Source organism: Notamacropus eugenii, chromosome 1, assembly GCF_028372415.1.
Source record: "Notamacropus eugenii isolate mMacEug1 chromosome 1, mMacEug1.pri_v2, whole genome shotgun sequence".
Classification (NCBI taxonomy): Eukaryota; Metazoa; Chordata; class Mammalia; order Diprotodontia; family Macropodidae; genus Notamacropus; species Notamacropus eugenii.
In genome coordinates, this window is record NC_092872.1 from 761,141,817 (window position 1) to 761,155,417 (window position 13,601).

Here is a 13,601-nt window from a genome sequence, read left to right on the forward strand (position 1 = left end):
TTTAATTACTTTCTTTATGCAAATCAGTCAGTTAATCAACATGTATTAAATGCCTACTAAGTGACAAGCACTGTGCTAAGCACTGGGGATGCAGAAAGAGGCAAAAGACAGTCTCTTCTCACCAGGAATTCACAATCTAATGAGGGAAACACAAACAAATCAATCTGTGCAAACAAGCTAGAGGAACGATAAACAAGAAACAATGAACACAGACACTAGAGTGAAAAGAGTTTGGGAAATGCTTCCTGTAAAGCACTGGCTTTTAGTTGGTCCCTGAGGGAAGCTGAGGATTCTGTCTCCTTATCCAGCCCTCACTTCTCTCCTAACTTCGCCTCTCTAACATCTTGAACTGAACATCCAGTAGCCATCTTAAGCTCAATATGTCCAAAGCACAACCCATGCTCTTTCCTCCCTAACCCTTCCCTCTTCCAAACCTCTGTGACTGTAGAGGATAACACTCTCCTGCCTTTAAACGTAGAAATTGCCATGGACTTCTCATGCTCATTGCTGGCTCCCCATATCCAATATGGCACCAAGGTCTGTCCATTTCACCTCTGCAGCATCTCTTGTTGATTTCACCTCTGCAACATCTCTTGTCGATTTCACTTCTGCAGCATCTCTTGTCGATTTCACTTCTGCAGCATCTCTTGTCGATTTCACTTCTGAAGCATCTCTTGTCGATTTCACCTCCGCAACATCACCAAAATTCTCTCTCCTCTCCTCTGAGGCTGCCCCACCCTGGAGCAGACCCTCATTCCCTCCCACCTGGACGATTGCAGTAGCTGCTAGGGTGTCTGCCTGCCCCAAGTCTCTCCTTCCTCTAGTCCATCCTCCATCTAGGCAAGAAAATAATTTTCCTAAAATGCAGGTCCAACCATGTCACGTCCTATTCGATAAACTCCAGTGGCTCCTATGGCCTCCAGGATTAAATACAGAATGTCCTGCTTTTCATTGAGAGCCTTTATGACCTATCCCCCTTTCCAGGCTTCTTCTGCCTTATTCCATGTCATGTCCTCTTTGATCCAGTGACCTTGGGCTCATAGCTGTTCCACTGCCAAGACCCTGCTCCACCTCTGAGCTCCAGGCATTCTCTCTGGCCATCCTCCCTGTCTGGAATGCTGTCCCTCCTCATCTCTGCTTATAGGCTTCCCTGACTTCCTCCAAGTCCCAGATAAAATCCTGCCTTCTCCTGAAATCCTTCCTCAATCCCTCTCTGCACGGCCCTGCCTCACTTAAATCCAGTTCACTTTCCTGTTGTGGCATCACCTCCATGATGCCATGATCCTCTTTGCCGTCCCTCTCAGTTATTTCATGTTTATCCTGCCTGTAGCTTATGGGGACATCTGTGTTTACTTGTTGACTCTTGCATTAACTGTGAGCTCCTCAAGGGCAGGAACAGTCTTTTGCCTCTTTCAGGGCCTGGCACGCAGTAGGAGCTTAATAATGCTTTCTGACTTGACTTCATATGGAAATCAACATTCTGTTCCATTTCCTTACTCTCTGTTTTCATCTGTGAGTGGTGACTTTTAGAGGGTCCTCAGCTTCCAGACAATCAATCAGTCAGTCAATCCACAGGCCTCAATTAAGAGGCTAGGGTAGCATGTGAGGCCTGCTACTAGCACTGGGAAGGGGAAGGCCCAGACCTGGACCTCATTAACTCCCAGGTGAGGAAGCTCCTTCCGCCAGTGCAGGTCTCCTGCTTGATAGCTCTGATCACAGGCAGGTGAGGACTAACCCGGGATCGCTCAGCCACATGGGGTCAGAGGACCCAGGTCTTCCTATCTCCAGGTCCAGTTATGTCTCTAACCCTCATGACATCCTTCTTGGGGCATAGAAAGACATTGTCCTCAGGGCACTTATATTCTGGCAAGGGAGAGAAGAAGCCTACTTGCACAGAAGAAGAGATACAAGAGAAGTGAGGCTGGGGCCCCATTTCTAGCAGGCAATACTTGGACAAAGAGCTAAGGTGGGAGAGCATTCGAGATGCTGGGTTGTAGGAGAGGAACAGTAAGATGGTCAGTTTGTCTGGAATACTGCAGAGTTTCCTATATGCATTTTACAGACCTGGTAACTCAGCTAATTCAGTTTGACCGGAGTCATATAGTCAGAACCCAGGACTCAAACTCAGCTCCTCCTGAGTCCCAGTCTAGCTCTCTGGCCTGTACTGCTTGTGATTAACACAGTTCTATTATCACTGTAATTGTTTTTAGAAGGTGTTGTGGCTGAATGGCTTGGTATCAGGCCAGTGGGGCTAGAAAATCCCTGTCCTCTAGTCATCCCCCTCTGATGGGGGAATCTGATGATCAGCATCCATGGCCTGCCTGGGGCCTGGAGAGAAGTGTCTCAAGAGAGTTCCAGGGCAGTAGGAAGTGGGATGGTCGGTCTGGGTGTAGGCCAGTGGGATGGCCCATCTGATTGGAGGCCAGCAGGATGGCCCATCTAGATGGAGGCCAGAAGGATGGTCTGTCTAGGGTGGAGGCCTTCTTCAGGTTTGTAGCCTGCTGGATGCCTCCCAGGAGCAGATGTGGCCAAGAGGCAAGGCCCTGTGGGCAGCATCTCTCCCTGCTCTACTGCCCTATGAAGGCAGGCCTGGAGGAGCCTTTAGCCAGGCCCATCATGAGTTTACCAAGCCTGCTGAGCCTCAAGATGGAGTACACCTTCTTGGAAGCCAGAGTCTGCAGGGGCATCACTGATGCCCTGGGTCATGTCCCTGGCACCCACTGCGTTTTGTACACAGCAAACACAGACAAAGCTCAAGCAGGTTGCCCAAGGAGCCGGCAGCCAAGGCAGGGCCTGGACCTCCCTGTGGCCAGGCTGCTCTGGGGGCTGTGCATGTTCCCAGAATCCTCCAGGGGGTGATGAATGTGGACAGGCCCTGGAAGCTCCTGCCGGAGCAGGCCCATGACATCCCAGATGTACCATGCCAGTCTCCAAAAGTAGCAGAAATCCCAGGCACTGGTCCTTCTGTGAGCCAAGGGAAGAATGGCCTGAGGCCCTGCACCAGACCCTACCCTCAGAGGCAGGAAAGGGCCCAGATGTTTCAGTTATGGCATCCTCAGGGAGCCCCCCTCACCACATGCAGTGTGGCTCTTTGGGCCCTGTCACCATCAGCCACAGACCTCACCCCCTGAACCTCTCCCAGCCTAGTCTATTGCTGCCCAACACAACTGAGACTTGCCTCCAGAGTGAAAGCCTTTTACCAAGACAGAAAGCCACATGAGTAACAAGGAAGAGGAGCTGGCGGTCAGAGGCCCTATGTGCCCACTTACAAATTCGTGCCATCTGTCTCCCCACCTCCCAAGGAATTACCATCTATTCCTACCACACAGAGGCTCTGGGACTGCAGAGAGTCTGGGAGCTGGGAGGCCTGGGTCTGGGTTTGCCAAGTCCCAAAGCAGGTCATTCAGATTCTTCAAGCCTTGACTTCCTCATCGTACAACAGGGATAGTCACAATAGCTCTGTCTGCCAGGCTTGGTGTGAGGATGAATGAGATAATAGTTAGGTGAATTCTAGCTGCTCTATTAGTAATAGACAGAAAAGGAGAAGAGGGCATGAACTGCCAGCTGATACTTCCAGAGAGGAAGCAGAGGCTCTCTCTGTCCCTCCTCAGTCTATCAGTGAGGAGCACCTACTATGTGCTCAGCCCTTCCCTGAGGGAATGCCAGATGGCCTGGGCTCTGGCCTGGGCATCTCACAATCTGGGGAAAATAAGAGGCACTGTCCAGGGCAGGCTCGGCTGAGCACCGCCTGCCCTGAGGGAGCACACCAGGCCCCACATCCTGGGAGGATTCTGCCACAGACAGCCTCCTGTGGCGCTGAGAAAGCTGGGGGGTTGGGGAGTGGAGCTTGGTGAGCTTTTTGGGGGCTGTGGAGGAGGAGGAAACCAAGGTGTTCTGAGCAGTGGAGAGCTTTTCTTCCTGAAAACAAATCAGGGCACTGTGGCTCCTGCCTGGTCCTTGTGGAGGGCCATGGCCTGCCCTGAGAGTTCTGTCCTAGGGCCAGTCTGGAAACCCTGACTGGGGCTGCCCCCCTCCCCAGACCAAGCCAAGCAGCTTCCCTCTTCCCAGAAGGCTCCTGGGCCCTGCACATGGAGTCCAGCAAAGTAACGGCCCAGGCTCAGAGAGAGAGCCCCAGGTGCGGTGCCCACGTGACAGGACTCATCCCCTGGCCGACTCACTCCCCACGCGGGCAGTCCCTACTGCCTTGGTCAGAATTCCTCCCCTTCTATGGAGTGGTACGCTGTTCCTGCCAGTGTGATTTACAGTCTCATGACAGCTGTGGCCTGCTGAACCTCCCATGCCCAGCATGATGGGCCCCAGAAAAGAACCTGTCTGCATGGGCTCACCAGACCCTTGCCAGGGACCCTGGTCAGGTAAGCAAGAGGCCCTCTGGAGCCGAGCTGTGTGAACACTGGGAATATGTGAGGGCTGCTGGGCCATGGCAGGGATGGTGGCAGACACTGGGTGACTTTCTTCCTCCATGGAGTTGCCACTTTGGGAGAGGCTCTGTGCTGACAATTCACTGAGGCTAGGGCTGGGGCTGGCCCACATCCTGGCCAGGGGACCCATGCCCTGGGCCTGCCCCTCTCTGGGCCCCAGGGTCTTCCTGCATACAGTGGAGCACCTTCCAGTTGAATAAGGAGTCATTCAGTGACATTCAGTGATGGTGTTCAGCCTGGGCCTACCAGGGAGGGGGACAGCATAGAAGGCTGATGCCAGAAGCTTCTCAGATGTCCTCTGAGGAGCCTGTCCCTAGAGCAGGACAGTCTTCAGAAGTCATCCAGCCCCACCCTCACATTGCACAGATGGGGGCAGTGTCTGGTCTATGGACACACAGCAAAGATGGTTCACACCCCAGCCCTCAGCCAGGGCTCACTCAAGCTCAGTGGGTGTGGAGGCACACCTGGACCCTTCATTGTGGCCCTCTGGGAGACAGCCACTGAGCATGGGGCAGATCCTGGGCAGCATGGGGCCAGCCAGGTCTCCATCAATCTGTCCCAGACACTCAGCCTCAGCGGACCTCCCTCCCAAGCCTGCATGGCCTTTCTCAGTCCATGCCTCCAAGAGCCAGCCCTGGGGGAGGGGCAAAGAAAGGCCAAAGTCAGCTGAGGAGAACATCATGGAACAACTCGGTACAAACAAGATAGAGATCATTGGAAATGATCCCCCAACAGGGCAGGCAGGCCTGGGAAGGGCCTCCTACAGAAGGGGGAACTGGAGCTGAGTCTAGAAAGAAGTCAGGGAGGGTATTCCAACCATGAGGAACAGCCAGTGCAAAGGCACGGAGGGAGGACATGGAACATCTTGTCAGGGGGGCAGCAGGGAGGCCAATGTCACTGGGTGGAAAGGAGGCAGAGGGAAGTCAAGTGAAAGGAGACTGGGAAGGAGGAGGGGATCGGGTTCTGAAAGCCTTGAATACTGAACAGAGGATTTAGTATTGGATCTTGGAGGTGATAAGGAGTCTCTGGAGTTTACTGAATAATATGGTGACATGACCAGAACCACAGAGAAGGGGACATGGGCTGGGCCCAGGAGGGGTCTGTGCCTCCTGCTGACTGCTGGCCAGGGGGCCCCTCTGCGAGCCTCTCCCATGTTCCTTCTCCTTTAATATGTATGTTGGGCTTGGGGCTAGGGGCCAGCAGGGGAAGGGTCCAGCTTGACCATAATCCCATCTTTCCCATGAGCCCTTAGTTGATGTACAGCCATGCCTGCTCCCACTGATCATTTGTTCCCCCTCCCTGACCTCCCTGACCAGCAGCACTTGTGGTCTCTGGGACCCAGGACCTGCCTCTGGGGAACCCGAAGCACACCTGGGGGTGGGGCTGGCCAGGCAGCTGCTTGTCCTCCTCTAGGAAGGACTCATGGCCTGCCAGCCAAACCCGAATGAAATCTGAGAGGAGGCAGCTGGCTCTGCCTGGGGAGTCGCCAGAACCCTCAAGAAGCTAGAAATAGCTCAGTGTCCGGCCCCTGCCCCCCCAGCTAGCCCTGCCTGAGGCTCTCCTGAGCCAGTGTCTGTCTCGATGCAGAGCTCTCCATCATTTCCTCTCTCCCAATCCCTCCCCGGCTCTCTGTCTTGCTCCCTTCTCCTTCAGTGTGGGTTTCTTCCCACATATAGCCAGTGCATTCCCTGTCTCTGCCTGTGTCTCTGTGTCTCTGCCCCCCTCTCTCTGTCTCTCTGTCTCTCTTGCCCTCTCTCTCTCTCTGTTTGTCTCTCTGTCTGTCTCTGTCTCTGTCTCTCTGTGTCTCTGTTTCTCTGTCTCTGTCTCTGTCTCTCTCTGTCTCTGTCTCTCTCTCTGTCTCTCTCTCTGTCTCTCTGTCTCTCTGTCTCTCTCTGTCTCTGTCTCTGTCTCTCTCTCTGTCTCTCTCTCTCTCTCTGTCTCTCTCTCTCTCTGTCTCTCTCTCTGTCTCTGTCTCTCTCTCTGTCTCTCTCTGTCTCTCTGTCTCTCTGTCTCTCTCTCTCTCTCTCTCTCTCTCTGTCTGTCTCTCTCTGTCTCTCTGTCTCTCTCTCTACTCATTCAGGGGTAGACTTGAGCATCAGTGAAGACCAGTCTTGCTTGTTCCAGGCCTGAGGTGCAGCAGCAGAACCTCCATCCTTCCCCACCCACTCTGGGTCCTCTCCTGGCAGGCAAGGGTGATACTGAGGAGAGCCCCTGCCCTTGGGGAGCTCAGCACCCAGCTGAGGACTTGAGGAACAGGATTTCAGGGGCTCAGAATCCAGATCTCAGAGAGGGAAGGGCCTCAGGGGCCGAATCTAACCCCCAGACAAGGGACTGCCCTGCCTCTGCTCTAAGACACCTCCACAGGCCCAAACTGAGCTCTTTCACCAAAGCCTTTCTGAATTTCCCTAGCCTATCCAGGGTACCACTAGCTCTCCCCACCCCTGCAACCCTCCCTGCCTTCCCAGCCTCCTCTGGTCTTGACACACCATTGCCCAGATCTGGGCATCCTCAATGAATGCCCCCATGTCTAGAACTCGCTTCCTCCTGGCTTCTGTCTCCTAGCTCCTGTTCTTTGAACCTCAGACGAAATCCTGCCTTCTGCAAAAATCACCTGTCCTCTCTCTGTCCTCCTCAATCCCTTTGTATCCCCAACTCTGGTGCCGGGGTTCCCAAGGGGAAGGGAGAGGCCCTGGTCACTGCCATGGGCAGCCTGGTCTGCAGTTCTCTGCCTTTCTAGCCTGGGGAGGAGACTCCAAGCTGGGTGGGGAAGGAGCCATCATAGCTCGACTTCTGTCTCCCTGTGGCTTCCTCTATCCTTTCTGTCCTCATCTCAGGGCCTAGGCGCCCCAATCTCGTGCTCCGTACCTGACTCAGGAAAATGCTTTCAGGCCTTGTCAGTTGCACCAAAACAGCAAAGCAGGACAGGGCTTTGAGCTAGAAACCTGGAGTATTAGGTCCTGGTCTGTCTCTCCCTGACTGGGTGTTTGGGGGGGAAACATCTCAGGCATCTCTGTCTTCCCCCTCCTTCCTCCACTCTCCTTCCTCCTCCCCCTCCTCCTCCATTACTTGGGGTATGCAGGTGTCACACAGGAGCTTGGGTAGAGAGCTGCTAGGAGTGCCCTCCCCACCTTAGTTGCTCAGCTGATATAAAACCCCACAAATGCCTCAGTAATAAAATAATCCTGGGACCCGCCCCCTTAGAAGGCAGGTGATGTGACTATTTTTAGAAAGCTCTCAGGTTTTATCAGGGAGCAGCCTCTGCCCTGTTCCACTGCCCGGAAAGAAGACATCACACACACACACACACACACGCGTGCACACGCACACGCACACGCATGCACACTTGGTGGTCACAGGACCCAGAAGGGTCTGCCGGGTGCTACTGGGCTACTGAGGGGCCCTGGGGGAGGGAGACTGGGGGATGGCCTGAATGCTCTCATTTTACAGCTTGGCTGCTGAAGCCCAGAGTCCCAAGGCTGGTCAGCAGCGAGGCAAGGCTCTGATCCCCACACCAGGCACTGTGCTCAGGTCTGTGTGTCCGGTGCCTTCCCCAGCTGCCAGGCCCCCGACAATACAGAGATAACAGGGAACTGTGCCTGCCACCAGACCCCTAGATATTTTCCCTCTACATGCCCCTGGTGTGTGGATGTTTCTCCTCCTAATTGCCTTGATCTGTATTTTTCAAAGGTCATTGTGTAAAATCCAGACAAGTATAACTTTTAATTGGGAGCAAATAGTGAAACCAGAATATTTCATCTGCCAGCCAGGCTTTCACAGGAGCTAGGGAGAGGACCTCTCAGCCTCTGCCCAAAAGAATACCTCATTGTGCAACAGAGAAGTGGCCACCCAGCTCCCACTGAGGCCCTCCCCTACCTCCCAGGGCAGCCCTCCCCTCTGGGACAGCTCTACAGACTGGCTTCTGAACCTTCCCATCCATGTCCTGCCCTGGGTTTGCCCTCTGGGCTTATCCCTCCCTCTTGGGAGGGCACAGACAGACTCACACACACAGCTCTCATATAAGCCAGCATAACCAGCAGTAATTAAGCCATGACCATGAGCCAGGAATACAGAGACCAGAGTGAAGGAGGACCTTCTATTGGTGGGCAAGGATGGAGCACAGCACACACAGAGACCATTAGATACAAAAAGTAAATGCAACGGAATTTAGAGGTACGAGAAGGCATGAACAGGAAGAGACCCATTGGGAGCAGCCTTGTGATACAAAGTAGCATCTGAGGTGTGCCTGGAAGGGAGCACAGACTAGCAAAAATTAAAACTGTCGATACACATTGTAAACGCTCCTGCTACCCCTTGCCATTGCTGTGGGAAGTGCCTGACCAGGCACTCTTTTTTATGATAGGATTTTTAATATCTGTGTATCTGTTTTAAGTTGTTATAACACGCATAGTGGAAGCTGCTGGTCTAAATCCACTTTCTGCCAAACTACTTTCCTGCTTTCCCAAGAAATCTTAGCCAGATCCATAGGGCATTCACTCAGAAGCAATTTGTATTCTGGGCTTTATTGAACACTGGCTTATTGGCACAGTGTGTTCATCCTTCGTTGCCGAAGACAACCATGCCATCAGAGAAAACGATGACATGACTTGTACTTGACTTTGTTTTGAGTGAGGGCTGTGCAGGTCACCAGCCTCACTTCTCCTCCAGAGCCATCTGAATCCTGTGACCAGATATTCATCGGGATGACTGGAGATGACCCAGGATGAGGCAACTGGGGTTAAGTGACTTGCCCAAGGTCACACAGCTAGTGAGTGTCAAGTGTCTGAGGTGAGATTTGAACTCCGGTCCTCCTGACTCCTGCACTGGTGCTCTATCCACTGCACCACCTAGCTGCCCACAGCACAGCACATTTGTACGGAATATCCCTGCAGGCATACATCATCCTTTGTTTCAGGAAGGGGTGGCTGTCCAACGTGCCCTGGACCCTCTCCTGGACACTTTCAGTAGCTATTTGGAGTGGGATTTGCCCTTCCATTATTTCCCCTTGGATTTGATTGCTTCTACATAGAAATGCTGTTGACTTTGGGGGTATTTATTTTGCATCGTCATTTTAGTGATACTATTACTTTTTTTCTGATTCTCTTGGGTTTTCTAAGTAAACCTGGTGGTATTAACTACCTGATTTTAATTCCTCTTTGACTATGTCTGTGTTTCATCTCTTTCTTTTGTCTCATTAGTACTGATAGTTTTTCTGGAGCTACATCAAACAACAGCAGGGAAGGGGGAGAGAGCGTTGTTTTAACTCTTGGGAGAGCTTCTCATGTTTCCCCACTGTGTAAAATGATGTTTTGGGGGTTTAGTCAGATCTTTTTTATCATTTAAGAAGAAGCTTCTCTGCCTCTAGGCCTTATAAGTTTGGGGTATAAATGAGAGCTAGGCTTTGTCAAAGGCTTTTTCTGTATCTCATGATATAATCTTGTGCGTGTGATTGGAACTGTTCTTGTTTTTAATGGGATTAATTATGTTGATTGTTTTCCTAATGTTGAACCATCACCGTATCCATGGTATAAATCCAACTTGGTTGTTGTGAATGATATTTTGGATATATTGTGTGCTGTGTTTGCCAGGCTTTTACTTAGCATTTTTATTGGATACTCACATCTAGAGAGGCTCCATCATTAGTGGATGGAGGAAGATGGTCTCAAAGGTCCTGCCTCTGATACAGATTGGTTGTGTGACCCTGGACAAATCACTAACTTCACAGCTTTCTAGGCAGTTCTCCAAGGGTGAGAGGGAGAAGCATTTAAATACCTACTGTGTGCCAGACTCTGTGCTGCCTGCTTTATAAGCATTTGATGCCCACAGCAATCCTCCCAAGTAGAAGCTGTTGTTACCCTCATTTTACTAATAGGAAAACTGAGGCAGATAGTGATTGACTTGCCCAATGTCTTTAGAGAAGGTGCTATCCTGTCTTGGTAGGTATTTCCCTGTCTGGGAGTTTCCATGCCATCCACCATCCCTTTCTGTCCAAGAGACTTTCTCTGCTGGAAGGAGACAGGACAAAGGAAGCCAGGAGAGAGGCACAGGAGGCATCAGGATGTATACCAGTCTTGGCCTATGACCAGGGCAGGTGCTGCTACCTGGCCTCAGTGTAGCTAGAAGCAAGTAGACCTTGGCCTGGCTCAGAGACCCCTAGGAGGGGCTCAGCCCTGCCTAGACAGAATGTGCCACTATATTGGAGCTGGGGAGCCCGGTGGCCTGGCATTGTATGGCCTAACACAGCGTGCCCACGCAAGCTTCCTGCTTTTATAAGGGATTGTCTCCAATTGAAGATAGACTAGTGTTTATGACATCCTGAGCCAGTGTTAACTCTGAAGGAGTGAATGCCCTATGGGGAAGGGCAAAGGGGACCTCTGGCCGGATCCTGGAGCACAGAGGAGGCTCCATGGCTGTGACTAGCCCAGCTTCGGCCTTCAGAAGCAGGGGACACTCACCAGGTGTCTTCTCCAACCCCTGTTGCCCAGCCTATCTCCCCACCCCACTCCAGGATTCAGGACTCAGAGAGTAGACCTACGAAGGATGAAGCCAGAATCACATCCACTACCTGGGGGTTCTTTTCCTTTTATTTCCTTAAAAGAAAATGAGTTTTAGTCTTTTTAGATTTAAAATGTTTGTCTTTGCTTTCCTCTCCTCACACACACTCTTGCACACATGCACGCACACACGCACAATTTAAAAAGAAACATTTGTCTATGTAGTGACATCATGGAAGAAATCACTGCCTTTTGATCTTGAAAACTCAGTGAAAGGGGTCCTTGGCAGCTGGATCCACGTGATGGGAGCCTCCTTTCAGGCTTTGTGGCTCCCTAGATCCAGACTCAGACACCACTGCGGGTGAAGCCTGAGCATGGAGTACTGGTAGCTGGCCCGTCTCTTCTGTACATGTGTGTGCACACACGTGTGCATGGGTGTGTACGTGTGTGTGCATGTGCATTGGGGGGAGCCTCCCACCAGGATACCCAGTGACAAGTATGAGCACCTCTGGGGGCCCCAGAAGGGCAGCAATGCCCCAGTCTTATCTGCCTCCACAGCTACCATGGACAGAGCTGGCTAGAGCCAGGGCTCTTGTTCCCTGGAGGGAGCTGCTGTCTGTGGGAGCCTGCATGAATCCTGCTGTCTGCCCCAAAGGCCCCAAGGCTCTTCGTGGTTCAGCCTGATGTCTGCTGAAACACCATTACTGCAGTTGGGAAGGATGTCCCAGGGTGCACTCTCTAGTCTCAGCCCCTGAGAGCTGCCCAAACTAAGGAGGTCCTAAGTCAGGGTATGACGCTGGTGCCAAGGGGATGGTGTCTGAGGTAGCTTTGCTAAAGTCTGTCTTGTGTCCACCTCACCCCGTAGGAGACTGGCTCTAAGCCTAAAGATGGACCACTCAGTGTACCTCTTTGTACAGGGCACAGGGGCCTTCAGAAAGCAAGAGTTCACTAATAGCTCACTGCATTGAACAGTGTTCTTGGCACCTATCATTATGCTGAGGCCCTGGATAATGATCAGTGGGTCTGGAGGGTGGGGGCAGGCTCACTTTCGCTGATGGGGAAAGAAACGGGGCTCACTCAGCTGGAGACCCTGCAGATATCGTGTCTTATCAGATGACCCCTCAGCTGAAATGGATCAGCCTACAGGAACCCCAGCTAGGGGAAGGATCAGGCTCCTTGGCACTCCTGGCCCATTAAAGACAAACTAGCCAGGGGGGAAGCTGACAGCAGCCATCCTTTTCTGGGGACAGAGGATGTGAGCAGGCTGGGTTCATACCCCTTTGGCCAGTAGCAGCAGGGAGCTCAGCCTCTGGCTGCCTGCCTGCTGGCCTGAGCTGTCTGGCCTTGGTCCCTGCCTCCTCTGACCCTCCTTCCCCTCAGGAGGACCTTCCTCCAGGATGTTGGAGTAGGGGCCAGGGAGGGCAGACTTTCCAGATATTTCCCTCCCAGCAAGGCTTGATCCAGGGCTGGTGGTGAGGCAGCCGAGGTGCCTTCCATAGTGAGGAAGCCTACTTTCAGCAGATGTCTACTTGTCTGGGTATCTGGGCCCACCTCATGTGCATGGGCAGAGAGGCAGGCGAGACCATGAGCAGGAGCCTCAAGATCCCCAAAGCCTCTGTGTACTTATAGCCAAGGGTCTTTGTGGACATGATGTACACTGGGCCCTGCAAGACAAGCTGAGTGCTGGGGTCTCTGTCCACTCAGAGAGTCCAGGTTCTGTACCACCAGGGACAGTCACCCACCCCCATCCTGGTGCCCACACTGGTAGAGGCAAGGATGTGCTGGGAGGGTCCATCCCAGATCTGAGTAACCCCAAACCACCCAGTCTACCTTTGCTTTCTGGGATCCCAACTGTGGAGCTGGGGAATGTCATGCCCCACACCCAAGTGAAGAAAACTCAGCTGGTGACTATACCCACCAGGTCAGGGGATGCTACCCTCCTACCCCTGTGCCACCCTCCCATGCTTTCCTGCAAAGGATACCATGCAGGACATCAGCTCTTTCCTCCATGCTCTGAGAGACCCTTGGGCTCAGTAAGAAGGTGTTAGCAACATTGGAAGCCAAGAAGCAGGATGTGGTCCTCCACTCAGGCCCTGAAGTCATGTTTGAGATGGCACTGAGGGGGTCAGAAGATGGAGGCAGCAGTGTGTGTGGGCCAGGATCTCTTCCAGGGAAGGTCCTACAAAGGAGCTCCCAAGGGCCAGCCTGGCTTTCTTGAGAACTGGTCTTACTGGACTGCCTTTACTTCCCCTTAATTGACAGGGTCAGTCAGGGAACCACTGGGGCTGAGCAAAGCACTGTTTCTTGTGAAAACATGGTTGCCCAAGAGTTCAGGCAGGTCCCTTCAAAGTCTGAAGTGGCCAGATTCAAAGATGAGTCAACCCCTGTTAAGTCATCTTCCTGCCTCCATCTGGAGTTTTCTTGGCAGAGATACTGGAGTGGTTTGTCATTTTCTTCACCAGCTCATTTTACAGATGAGGAAACTGAGGTACACAGGGTGAAGTGACTTTCCAGGGTCACACAGTGTCCAAGATTAGATCTGCTCGGATCATCCTGATGCCCAGCTGGACACTCTCTCCACTGCACCACTTGACTGCCCAGGTTATCATCTCCAGGGACCTATGCTTGATCCCAGCTCTTGTCAGTGACTGGAAAGAAGGTTCATCATATT

The 13,601-nt window shown here is 52.5% G+C and overlaps 1 protein-coding gene across 1 annotated transcript in view; it reads left to right on the forward strand.

The window, feature by feature from the left end:
* KLHL29 (kelch like family member 29) overlaps positions 1–13,601 on the forward strand; it is a 183,467-nt gene that overhangs the window by 89,522 nt on the left and 80,344 nt on the right.